The 13,839-nt window shown below is 47.4% G+C and overlaps 1 long non-coding RNA gene across 1 annotated transcript; it reads left to right on the top strand.

Moving 5' to 3' along the window:
* The first annotated feature begins 3,147 nt into the window (after positions 1-3,147).
* On the top strand, positions 3,148-9,002 carry LOC138784260 (uncharacterized). Its single transcript, XR_011361799.1, has 3 exons — positions 3,148-4,368; positions 7,400-7,535; positions 8,258-9,002. It is a non-coding gene; the product is annotated as an uncharacterized lncRNA (long non-coding RNA).
* The last annotated feature ends 4,837 nt before the right edge of the window (positions 9,003-13,839 follow it).

The following is a 13,839-nucleotide window of genomic DNA, read 5'->3' as shown; positions in this document are numbered from 1 at the left end:
ACTCTGTCCTCCTCCTCCTACATTACTCTGTCCTCGTCCTCCTACATTACTCTGTCCTCCTCCTCCTCCTACATTACTCTGTCCTCCTCCTCCTCCTACATTACTCAGTCCTCCTATGACAATACTCTGTCCTCCTCCTCCTCCGACATTACTCTGTCCTTCTCCTCCTCCGACATTACTCTGTCCTCCTCCTCCTACATTACTCTGTCCTCCTCCTCCTACATTACTCTGTCCTCCTCCTCCTAATACATTACTCTATCCTCCTCCTCCTCCTCCACCTACATTACTCTGTCCTCCTGCTCTTACATTACTCTGTCCTCCTCCTCCTACATTACTCTGTCCTCCTCCTCCTCCATTACTCTGTCCTCCTCCTCCTCCTGCATTACTCTGTCCTCCTCCTCCTCCTACATTACTCTGTCCTCCTCCTCCGACATTACTCTGTTCTCCTCCTCCTCTGACATTACTCTGTCCTCCTCCTCCTCCTCCTACATTACTCTGTCCTCCTCCTCCTCCGACATTACTCTGTCCTCCTCCTCCGACATAACTGTGTCCTCCTCCTCCTACATTACTCTGTCCTCCTCCTCCTCCTACATTACTCTGTCCTCCTCCTCCTCCTACATTACTCTGTCCTCCTCCTCCTACATTACTCTGTCCTCCTCCTCCGACATCACTCTGTCCTCCTCCTCCTCCTACATTACTCTGTTCTCCTCCTCCTCCTACATTACTCTGTCCTCCTCCTCCTCCTACATTACTCTGTCCTCCTCCTCCTACATTACTCTGTCCTCCTCCTCCTACATTACTCTGTTCTCCTCCTCCGACATCACTCTGTCCTCCTCCTCCTCCTACATTACTCTGTCCTCCTCCTCCTCCTACATTACTCTGTCCTCCTCCTCCTCCTACATTACTCTGTCCTCCTCCTCCTCCGACATTACTCTGTCCTCCTCCTCCTTCGACATTACTCTGTCCTCCTCCGACATAACTCTGTCCTCCTCCGACATTACTCTGTCCTCCTCCTCCTCCTACATTACTCTGTCCTCCTCCTCCTCCTACATTACTCTGTCCTCCTCCTCCTCCTACTTTACTCTGTCCTCCTCCTCCTCCCACATTACTCTGTCCTCCTCCTCCTCCGACATTACTCTGTCCTTCTCCTCCTCCGACATTACTCTGTCCTCTTCCTCCTCCGACATTACTCTGTCCTCCTCCTCCTCCGACATTACTCTGTCCTCCTTCTCCTCCGACATTACTCTGTCCTCCTCCTCCTACATTACTCTGTCCCCCTCCTACTACTACATTACTCTGTCCTCCTCCTCCTCCTACATTACTCTGTCCTCCTCCTCCTCCTACATTACTCTGTCCTCCTCCTGCTCTTACATTACTTGTCCTCCTCCTCCTGCATTACTCTGTCCTCCTCCTACATTACTCTGTCCTCCTCCTACATTACTCTGTCCTCCTCCTCCTACATTACTCTGTCCTCCTCCTCCTCCTCCTCCTCCTACATTACTCTGTCCTCCTCCTCCTTTTACATTACTCTGTCCTCCTCCTCCTCCTCCTCCTACATTACTCTGTCCTACTCCTCCTCCAACATTACTCTGTCCTCCTCCTCCTCCTCGTACATTACTCTGTTCTCCTCCTCCTTCTTCATCACTGTAATCTTCTGATATCTCCCCTCACATAATCCCCTCTCTGCAGGATAATTGTCTCTATTTTTCTGTTCTGGAACATAGATTCCTGGTGCTTCAATTCACATCTCTCCTCTACACTGACATTTCCACCCTGTGCCAGTCACACCAACAGCTCCACCCTGTGCCAGTCACTCCGACATCTCCACCCTGTGCCAGTCACACCGACATCTCCACCCTGTGCCAGTCACACTGACATCTCCACCCTGTGCCAGTCACACCGACATCTCCACCCTGTGCCAGTCACAACGACATCTCCACCCTGTGCCAGTCACACCACCATCTCCACCCTGTGCCAGTCTCACTGACATCTCCACCCAGTGCCAGTCACACCGACATCTCCACCCTGTGCCAGTCACACCGACATCTCCACCCTGTGCCAGTCACACTGACATCTCCACCCAGTGCCAGTTACACCAACAGCTCCACCCTTTGCCAGTCACATAAACATCTCCACCCTGTGCCAGTCACATCGATATTTCCACCCTGTGCCAGTCATTACAATGGCATCTGCCACCCATCTATTATCTGAACCTCCTAGTCTTGTATTGAAGACTTTGCGATTGCTATTGCCTCACAGATTGTAAGCTCTTGTGGCCAGGACTCTCTCTCCTTATTGGTAGTTTGTTACTCTGTAATATGTGGTCACAGTCATGTAACATCCTCATCGGATTGATCACCTGTTTGTTTCCTTGCCAGGACGCCTGCCCAGTGCCAGCAACGCCAGGACCAGTGAGACTGCAGAGACCGCAGAGAGCAAGAGACCGTTACATACAGTAGACAGACATGAGTTGTGGAAGAGGAGGAAACAACTGTGGAGGAGGAGGGGGAGGAGGAAACATTAGCGATGTTGGAGGAGGGGGAAGCGTTTCTGGACCAGGAGGAGGAAATATTAGCGGAGGAGGAGGAGCAGGAAGTGTTAGCGGAGTCGATGGAGGAAACGTTAGCATAGGAGGAGGAGGAGGAAACGTTACCATAGGAAACAGACCAGGAAACAGCTGTGGAGGAGGAGGGGGAGGAGGAAACAACTGTGGAGGAGGAGGGGGAGGAGGAAACAACAGTGGAGGAGGAGGGGGAGGAGGAGATAACAGTGGAGGAGGAGGAGGGGGAGGAGGAAACAACTGTGGAGGAGGAGGGGGAGGAGGAAATAACAGTGGAGGAGGAGGAAACAACTGTGGCGGAGGAGGAGGGGGAAACAACTGTGGAGGAGGAGGAGGGGGAAACAACTGTGGAGGAGGAGTAGGAAACAACAGTGGAGGAGGAGGGGGAGGAGGAAACAATTGTGGAGGAGGAAATAACAGTGGAGGAGGAGGAGGAAACAATTGTGGAGGAGGAAATAACAGTGGAGGAGGAGGAGGAAACAACTGTGGAGGAGGAGGGGGAGGAAACAATTGTGGAGGAGGAGGGGGAGGTGGAAACAACTGTGGAGGAGGAGGGGGAGGTGGAAACAACTGTAGAGGAGGAGGGGGAGGAAACAATTGTGGAGGAGGAGGAGGAGGAGGTGGCCGCTGTTGATAACTGACTCTGTATACACTGTGTTAAAAAACTGTGTGTGTATCCAGTGGATAAAGCTCTGGGCACATGCACCTAACATCTCCATAGGGCTCCATTCCCCTTGCAGAAGCCGCCACACTGTCCATCACACCTGGGGCTTCCTGTTGGCGGCATGTGCCGGGAAGCCGTCCTGACGTATACCGCAAGGGAATGACTGAACACAGTGTGCACAGAGTCTTACAGGGAGTTATCACCTGAGAACCCCAGACCTGAATGAAAAAAAATCTTCCCAACCCAAACACCCCCCACCCCTAAAACTACACCCACTGGTTCCCCGATATACACACAAGGCCCCGATACAAACATTCTCTTTCTTGTCAGCAGCCAAACCGCTCGTCCTGTAATGGTTTCTGTATTTCCCGATAGAATAAAGCGTCGTCTGCTCCCAACATTTTATACCAAACTGCAACAAGATGTTGTGTGTGACTGCGGCCTCACGCTGTGGGGACTCGCCGTAGTTTTGTGTTCGTTTGCTGACGTGATATGTGAAAAAACTACCATAACGCTGTCGTGTGCAAATATACAGTAACCCGGACAGTGGGTGTTATAGGGGACCCCCCCCCCCCCTCCACAGACCCTGCAGCCAGCACCATCCCAGCCTCTATACCTATTCTCCCAGTATAGCCTCACCACCCCCACCCGCAGCTTATCCCCAGCATAGCCGCCTTATCCCTGCTTGTTCAGTCTCCTCCACAGCTCTTTCCTCAAACTCCTTCAATCACTTTCTCCCCAGTCTGATAACAGGGAACAATAGTCTGCATTGCGGTGCACATGAGATCTGATAACAGCAGCAGTAGCCGGCAGGGGGCACATGAGATCTGATAACAGCAGCAGTAGCCGGCAGGGGGCACATGAGATCTGATAACAGCAGCAGTAGCCGGCAGGGGGCACATGAGATCTGATAACAGCAGCAGTAGCCGGCAGGGGGCACATGAGATCTGATAACAGCAGCAGTAGCCGGCAGGGTTCTCTCTCCTGGGAGGTGACAGCAGGAAATGTCGGGGATGAGCTTCTCCCGACCCCGGAATAAAGAACAAAGAGCGCGGAAACTTTCACCTGGATCCAGTAATGTGACATCTGTGTATAAAAAGAAGAGCGGAGAGCGAGACGTCATCTGTACTGCGGGGACTGACAGGTGAGCGCAGCTCTGGGGGCAGATAATGGTGGGGGGTGATGGGGGTAATAAGAGCCTGACAGTCACATCAGTCACAGGGGAGTGCAGCTCTGGGGGCAGATAATGATGGGGGGTGATGGGGGTAATAAGAGCCTGACAGTCACATCAGTCACAGGGGAGTGCAGCTCTGGGGGCAGATAATGATGGGGGGTGATGGGGGTAATAAGAGCCTGACAGTCACATCAGTCACAGGTGAGTGCAGCTCTGGGGGCAGATAATGATGGGGGGTGATGGGGGTAATAAGAGCCTGACAGTCACATCAGTCACAGGTGAGCGCAGCTCTGGAGGCAGATAATGATGGGGGGTGATGGGGGTAATAAGAGCCTGACAGTCACATCAGTCACAGGTGAGTGCAGCTCTGGGGGCAGATAATGATGGGGGGTGATGGGGGTAATAAGAGCCTGACAGTCACATTAGTCACAGGTGAGCGCAGCTCTGGGGGCAGATAATGATGGGGGGTGTTGGGGGTAATAAGAGCCTGACAGTCACATCAGTCACAGGTGAGAACAGGAGGATATAAGATCCTAATAACAGAATCCCTGACCTGATGGTAAATGTGACCTGCCGGGGTGACTGTCCGGGCCTTCTGGATTACTTTACTTCCTCTAAGATTTCCCATCTGGTTCTGTTAGTGTCTCCTCAGTGAGGGCGGGTTCAGACTACAGAATTCTCGCGGATAAATCGTGCGGAATTCCGTCGGCCGTACACGCTCACGGCCGTGTTCCTTTCCGCCACCTCCATAGACACCATTCTATGGGCCGGCTGATTCCGCATTCCGCTGAAAGAATTGACGTCAGTTCTTTGGGCGGAATGTGGAATCAGCCGGCCCATGGAACGGTGTCTATGGAGGTGGCGGAAAGGTGCGCGGCCGTCAATGCGTACAGCCAACGGAGTTTATCCGCGAGAATTCCGTAGTCTGAACCCACCCTATCAGGATATATGACGATGTATCTTTCAGGAGGGAAGAGGAATGGACCCTACAAAACTCATTACAGAAGGAATCACTCGGTTCCTCCATCTAATTCTATTATAAGCTGAATCAGATTCATCCTGGAGCAGGGACCCCTCTTATAATGCAGGTGTCCCTGTTTCTGCAGACTGAGGTGTGAGGGATAAACTGTACAAATAATATCAGATAATCCGCCATACAGTGCTAATACCGCCAGTCACTGCCTGAGAAATGATGCCACACAGTCCCATAATACCACCCACCATCCCCGAATAATAACCATAAATAGGAACATTCATTGCCAAGATACAAGGCCGGAATACAACCGAATCTAATCCGCACCAGGTCACCAAATTCCAACCATTTCCTGACAGATCAACTTATTTTTGGTTGTTTTTTATTTTCTGTAGCCTATGGGGACGTTTATCAAGGGCTTTGCACCTAATTTTAGGTAAATAATTTGATTTTTCACCCAGTTTTGGTCTAAGTTCTATTTATAAACCAGTATTTAACGGGCGAATATTTCTTAGATGCAACTTTTTTAATCTGCCTGTTTTTAGTATTCTTTCAAAAATTTGCATATTGTGGGATTAGCGCCCAATTTCTCGTTTGCGACTTTTTAACAAATCGCACAAAATGGCGAATGATGACGTCTGGTCAGTACCAGGTGAACTTCTCTGCGCAATTTCCAGTGAATATTTTAATAACAAATTTAAGAAAAGTTTTTGAATTAGTCCTATGCGGCTGGGTACAAAAACAGACAAATACTCTGAAGAAACATCGCATGTTTAAAACTCAATAGTAAATGTCCCCGATGTCTTTTGCCGCTTCCCCTCCGTCCTGCAGTTTGGTGACTATTCCCTTTTGCCGGCACTGACGATTTGATGGTGACACCGGCTGTAATAGAATATGGTGCATCAATAATACTCCACATAGTGACCCCAGTAATAATGTAAGCCACATACCCTGCCCCTTTATATCATCTGTATGGGTGGGAAATTGCCTCTCTGAGCCCTGGTGGGACTGTGTGCAGGAGATTGGGACATGTGTCGCCTGTTATCCTTCTGATGTTTCTTCTGATGATCGGCGTGACGTACAGTCCAGTGATCACTAACCGGGAGATGATGGATCCAGTGGTGGTTATCTGCTGGTACTTAATTATGGTGTGACAGCAGTGACGTGGACTCTCATAGACAGCAGTGATGTGGACTCTCATAGACAGCAGTGACCTGTAGTCTCATAGACAGCAGTGACGTGGACTCTCATAGACAGCAGTGACGTGGACTCTCATAGACAGCAGTGACGTGGACTCTCATAGACAGCAGTGACGTGGACTCTCATAGACAGCAGTGATGTGGACTTTCATAGACAGCAGTGACGTGTAGTCTCATAGACAGCAGTGACGTGTAGTCTCATAGACAGCAGTGATGTGTAGTCTCATAGACAGCAGTGACGTGTAGTCTCATAGACAGCAGTGACGTTTAGTCTCATAGACAGCAGTGATGTGGACTCTCATAGACAGCAGTGACGTGGACTCTCATAGACAGCAGTGACGTGTCGTCTCATAGACAGCAGTGACGTTTAGTCTCATAGACAGCAGTGATGTGGACTCTCATAGACAGCAGTGACGTGGACTCTCATAGACAGCAGTGACGTGTAGTCTCATAGACAGCAGTGATGTGGACTCTCATAGACAGCAGTGACAGTGACTTTCCGCCAGGGTATAAAGTATAGTGAGGTAAATGGTTGTTACTCTCAGATGGTGAGGTTGGTGTCACTGACCTGGAGCTGATAGGTGGGATACGGCTGGATACAGAGTTCATGGAAGGTTTGGACCCTAAGACAATTTTTATATTGGGGCAAAGATCTTTTAACTGTAATCCCAGCGATGGCCGGCGATGAGTGACTCTGATACAGCGACCTGGAGATGTCACAACATGGAAAAGGGTCTGGGGGTATTTCCGGTTTCTGACCCTCTGAAATCCTCCAACCCCTCATGTTACCCCCAAAGCTCCAATCCCATTCATTGTCTCCTCTCCGCAGGTTTCCCAGCATGGATGTGGAGAGAGATGGCGTCAGCTCCGCAGCTTCACTATCACCTCCCTGAGGAGCTTCAGGATGGAGAAGACGTCCATGGAAGAATGTGAGCCCCTCCCCAGAGTGGTGACCCTGATCAGAGGTGAGCGCCCCCTACTGGTCACTATGCAGGGAGATGTCTCTGCTGTACAGGCAATAGAAAAGTGATATCACAATGCCCCCGAGCATGTGTCCTGTGCCAACCTCCTACATAGATGATATCACTATAATATGGGGGCTACTCAGGGTTAGTCACAGTATAATGATAGTCCTGGTGCTCTGAGGTAAAAGTTCTCCCCTCTCCTCTGCGCCATAGTGCAGCGGCTGACAACTGTGCTCCTTCACTCCGCCCTTTGTCACCTGTTTCCTAGTGCACAGATCTTGTTCATACTCTCTCCTCCATGGGGCGCCTCCATCCCTCAGCAGTTTGCCAGCAGCCAAAATTGGAATTCCTGTACCCACACCTCTGGGCTGAGCTCTGGACCGTCTCAGGGCAGCATCTGGTAACCAACCACCCTCCTCCTAAGTGACAAGGGAGGGAAAACTTTGATTTACCTATCACAAAGGGCTGGACACACACAGCTCCACCCCCACTTCCTGTGTTCTGTCTTGATCTTTCTTCCTCTAGAGACAGGATTCCCTTAGCAGCAGGAAGTGGATGGCAGTGTGAAGAAAAGTGACACCCCTTGTTGTAAAGACTTTAGGCCTTAGAATGTATAACAGTATTACAGATGGCCTGGGCGATGACATGGAGGGAAGGTGGTGTCCTGGTATTAAGGGTGAATCTAAAAAACATCACAGTAATGAGAATTTTTACTTCCTCAGGAAAACCCTGTGGGGAACATCACCGGCTACAACGATCTGCTGGACGAGCACTGCAACTATAAAGCCCCAGAGTCACCAGAGCCGATTATATATACCAGGAGCCTCCTCTATAATCCTCCACCTTACATGATGGACAGGAGGTGATTATATATACCAGGAGCCTCCTCTATAATCCTCCACCTTACATGATGGACAGGAGGGGATTATATATACCAGGAGCCTCCTCTATAATCCTCCACCTTACATGATGGACAGGAGGTGATTATATATACCAGGAGCCTCCTCTATAATCCTCCACCTTACATGATGGACAGGAGGTGATTATATATACCAGGAGCCTCCTCTATAATCCTCCACCTTACATGATGGACAGGAGGTGATTATATATACCAGGAGCCTCCTCTATAATCCTCCACCTTACATGATGGACAGGAGGTGATTATATATACCAGGAGCCTCCTCTATAATCCTCCACCTTACATGATGGACAGGAGGTGATTATATATACCAGGAGCCTCCTCTATAATCCTCCACCTTACATGATGGACAGGAGGTGATTATATATACCAGGAGCCTCCTCTATAATCCTCCACCTTACATGATGGACAGGAGGTGATTATATATACCAGGAGCCTCCTCTATAATCCTCCACCTTACATGATGGACAGGAGCCGCTGCATCTGAATTCTTATCCCGGATCCATAAATAATCCCAATAGCAATAAGCAATAAACATATAAAAACAACACATTGTAGCGTCTTTCTTCTGTGCTCAGATCTGATCTAATGAAACCACAACCTGAGGCTGCCCTACTGAGGCTGCACTACTGAGGCCTGATGACTCCATGTCCCATCAATAGAGGATAGATACTCCCAATGACTCTCTTTAAGCTGCAGTACATGAAATACAGAGTTATTGTACACAAGGTGCAAAATAGTCATTTGAGATTTTGGCAAAGTCTCTTTAGGAGTAGTAGCTTGGTAGGTTTGGGATTTGCTTAGTTACTTAATGTGAAGACTAGTTGGACTACCCTAAGGGGGGACCTATACAAATAGTACTGTGCTGCAGGGGCTCCAACCTAGCAGATTAAATATACCCTAGGCCCCTGGCTGTCCACCCGCCTGTGCATTCTTTATATAGTAGATGGCACTCTTTGTGCATCTCCCATGTAGTAGATGCCTCCTGTGTAGTCTCCTATAGTAGATGCCCCCCGTGTAGTCTCCTATAGTAGATGCCCCCCGTGTAGTCTCCTATAGTAGATGCCCCCTGTGTAGTCTCCTATCGTAGATGCCCCCTGTGTAGTCTCCTATAGTAGATGCCCCCTGTGTAGTCTCCTATAGTAGATGCCCCCGTGTAGTCTCCTATAGTAGATGCCCCCCGTGTAGTCTCCTATAGTAGATGTCCCCTGTGTAGTCCCCCTATAGTAGATGCCCCCTGTGTAGTCCCCCTATAATAGATGTCTCCTGAGTAGTCTCCTATAGTAAATGTCCCCTGTGTAGATATATCTTTCTGTATTGTAAATTGGACAGCACACCGCTGATACTGGCATTTGTATACATTCCTCCCCCTTTTTCATATGAGGTACTGGTCCATGTAATACAATTCTCCAAAGGTAAAGGTGAAGTTCCTTTATATGTGAACGGGGATTTCAATATGGTGATGAACCCTGTAAAGGAGAGGAAGGGATCGGGGCATCCGGCTGTGGTCCAGCACTCCCCCTAGCTAAGTTTGCTCGGGAGGTGGGCTGGACAGACACCTGGAGGTACCTTTATCAGGAGAAGCAGGTTTTTTCATGTTTTAGCTCCTCATATAACTCTGCATCAAGGATAGACCTGGCCCTCTGTAACTGTATTGCCTTGGGAAAGGTTAGGAGGGTGGCTTATGAGTCTAAAACCGTCTCGGATCATTGTCCATTGATACTGGAACTAGCTTTAAATAAGAAATATTCCCCTGGTAATAAACCATATAGAGTCAACCCATATTGGTTGACTCTAATAGATGAAAATATGAGAATTGGAGAGGAGATATCCTTTTTTTGGAGGGTCAACAAGGGTACAGCTGAGATACAGGTGGTATGGGACTCCCTAAAAGCTTACTTAAGGGGGTTGCTTTGCAAAGAAATTAATGGGAAAAGAAGAAGCTATAAACAAAAAGAACGGACTCTTGAAGAAGCTGTGACCCAAAATGAGAGGAGGCTGTCTGAGGTAACTAGCGAGGAAAATCTTAGTACGTTAAAACGGTCACAAGAAGAATTAGCGGCCTATATATTGGGAAAGACACAACACAAGCAATTCTTTAGCAAGGCTAGGCTATATGCAGAAGGCAGGCGACCCAATAAAGTATTAGCTGATGTAGTAAGGGCCCAGGACCCAACTAGTGATATTGAGATGATAATGGGGATGGATGGATGGATCGGCTATTACAGACACAGTAGAGATAGAAAAAGCCTTTGTCCAATTCTATCAGGACCTATACACAACGGAAGAGGGTATAACTCCGGAACTACTAGATGGCTTTTTCACTAGGATAATAACACCGACTCTAGCAGGTGAAAAGCAAGAAGTGTTAAATGCTCCCATTTCCGCACTGGAAATAAAGCAAGTCATTAATTCAGCTCCCAATGGCTCAACTCCTGGGCCGGATGGTTTGCCATTCGAGCTATATAAAAAATATGTAGATTCCCTACTTCCTATTCTCACCGAAGTCATTAATGAATCCTGTAATACCGGGAGACTACCTAGTTCGATGCAGGAAGCTATGATTATTGTGTTTCCAAAGAAGGAGAAGGACCCCAGACGGTTGGATTCGTATAGGCCGATTTCACTTCTTAACTCCGATAATAAAATCTTTGCTAAGATTATAGTTAACAGGATCAAAGAGGTTATTACACAGTTGGTAGGGTGTGAACAAAATGGGTTCATCCCAGGTAGGTCTGTGTTTACGAACATTGACCGTGTGATGGCAAATTTGCAGTTGGGGACCGGGTTTCCCCGCTCCATCCTGTCAATTGACGCTGTTAAGGCTTTTGACAGGGTGGAGTGGGATTTCTTATGGAGGACCCTAGAGGAGTTCAGTTTAGGCTCAAATGTAATTAAATGGATAAAACTTTTGTACGCGTCACCGGTCGCAAGACTTATAATAAATGGTAATGTAACTTCCCAGTTTGCTCTGTCTAGGGGTACCAGGCAGGGCTGCCCCCTATCTCCCCTTCTATATGCCCTGTATATAGAGCCACTCTCGTTGCTAATCAAACAGGATTCGAGGATAGAGGGATTTGGTCTGAATGGCACAAAAGAAAAAATTGTGCTTTATGCAGATGATCTCCTTCTGTTTGCTCGGGATCCAGCCAAGACTATCCCTTTAATAATGGACAGACTAGACGAATTTGGCCGGGTCGCCGGGCTAAAAGTAAATTGGAGTAAATCCTCCTTACTGAACATTGGGCTGAATTTGGGCTGAAGGTAGTTGCATCTGACCAGGGATTCAGGTACCTCGGTATCTGGATCTCCGATGAGGTAACTAGATTTTTAGATCAAAATCTCAAGCCCTTGTTGCATAGAATAGGAAAAAAAATAGAAATCTGGGCTAGATTACCTTTGACAATGGCAGATCGTATGGCCTTGATAAAGATGATCCTTCAACCACAGATTCTCTATATACTGAGGGCATCGCCCATATGGATATCGGACCGGTGGTTTAGGGGAATAGAGCGGGTGCTTAACAGTTTGATCTGGGGACGTAAACATGTGCGTATCAAATACTGCAGCTTCACTGTACAGGAGGGGGAAGGAGGCCTCTCTTTGCCAGACTTTTATTTTTATTTCTTGGTGGTTCAAATTCAAAAATCCTTACTCTACTATAATAAGCCCATGGGTAATGCGGTTATGGGCCCTAGGAATAAATATTGTGTAAGCATGCTTAATTTTCTGGAAGCAGGAATAGCTCACAGCTCACAGGGGTATAGCACATCCTATTCTTTTTTATGGACTAGGGCATGGGCACTGGTAAAGAAACTTTGTGGAATAAATCGCAGCCTCAAATGTACCCCTCTTTGGGGCAACAATAATGTGGTAGAATTTAATCAACATATTGAATATAATTTTTGGTTAAATAGAGGGATTAGAAATATTACACAGTTGTTCTCTTCAGGCACACTTCTGCCTTTTGACACATTGATTCGGGAACACAATCTTTCAGGCACACATTTTTTATACTATAAGCAACTAGAACACGCGGTTAAGCTCACTCAGGATAAATTAATTTTCAACGTACAGGATCACGAAATTGCCACTCAAGCTATGAATATGATAACATATAGAAGGGGAGATTTAGGTAGGCTATATAAATTATTGGTTAGGCATGGTACAGTAAGAATACAGACTAAAATGAAATGTAAATGGGAGAAAGAATTGGGGCCAATACCAAGTACTGATTGGGATAGTATAGTGGGGAATAATAGGGTCACTTCACTAAATTATAATCATAGGATTATCCAATTTAAAATTATAAATAAGTTATACTACACTCCCGCAAAATTAGCAAAGATGGGGTTAAGGGTAGACTCAAGGTGTATCAAGAGTGGCATGGAAGGGGCAGATCTCCTTCACCTGCTCTGGACCTGTAGTTATATACAAGGGTATTGGAGGGCTATAACTGAGTATGTACAGCAAAGGCTGAGAGTCATTGTTCCTTTTACGTTTATTTGTTTGATTTTGGGCTCTTCAATGGACCTTTCTGGTAAGAAACTTCTTATCTCTAAGTTGCTGCAGCTCGCTCGGGTGATCCTTATGAGGGCCTGGATTGACCAACAGGCACCATCGATCAAAGAATGGGAAAACTTAATAAAACAGACTCAGCAAGTTGAAAAAATTTATTCTTATCGCACTAAAAAAGGTTGCAGGAAGTTCCATAATATATGGGACTCATGGGACCAGTGATTAATTTCTTTTATTTTTTTTCTTCTTCTCTCTCTCTTCCCCTCTCTCTCTCTCCCCCTCCTCCATGGTCGGTCGGGGGTGGGTTGGGTCGGGTTTGGGGGGTTAATAAAGATGTGTCTTTTTAAATGTACATGGATATGGGCTACAGGGGGTAGTTTGAACTATTGAATAGGAGCATAAGGGTATATGACGAAGTGTAAAGTTGCCTCATTTGCTGTTATTATGCTTAACCGGAATAAGTTTTTGTAAATGTAGCCCATTAAATATGTCAATCACTTGTAAATGGTATATATTGGAAAATAAAAAAACTTTTTAAAATTAAATGTCCCCTGTGTAGTCCCCCTATAGTAGATGCCCCTTGTGTAGTCTCCTATATTAGATGTCGCCTGTGTAGTCTCCTATATTAGATGTCGCCTGTGTAGTCTCCTATAGTAGATACCCCCTGTGTAGTCTCCTATAGCAGATGTCTCCTGTGTAGCCTCCCTATTGTAGATGCCTCCTGTGTAGTCTCCTATAGTAGATGCCCCGTGTAGTCTCCTATAGTACAGGCCCGCTGTGTAGTCTCCTATAGTAGATGTCTCCTATAGTAGATGCCCCCTGTGTAGTCTCCTATAGTAAATGTCTCCTGTGTAGTCCCTCTATAGT

Source organism: Dendropsophus ebraccatus, chromosome 2 (genome assembly GCF_027789765.1).
Source record: "Dendropsophus ebraccatus isolate aDenEbr1 chromosome 2, aDenEbr1.pat, whole genome shotgun sequence".
NCBI classification, from domain to species: Eukaryota; Metazoa; Chordata; class Amphibia; order Anura; family Hylidae; genus Dendropsophus; species Dendropsophus ebraccatus.
The sequence above is the reverse complement of the archived record's forward strand: the minus strand, read 5'-3'. Positions and strand labels throughout refer to the sequence as shown.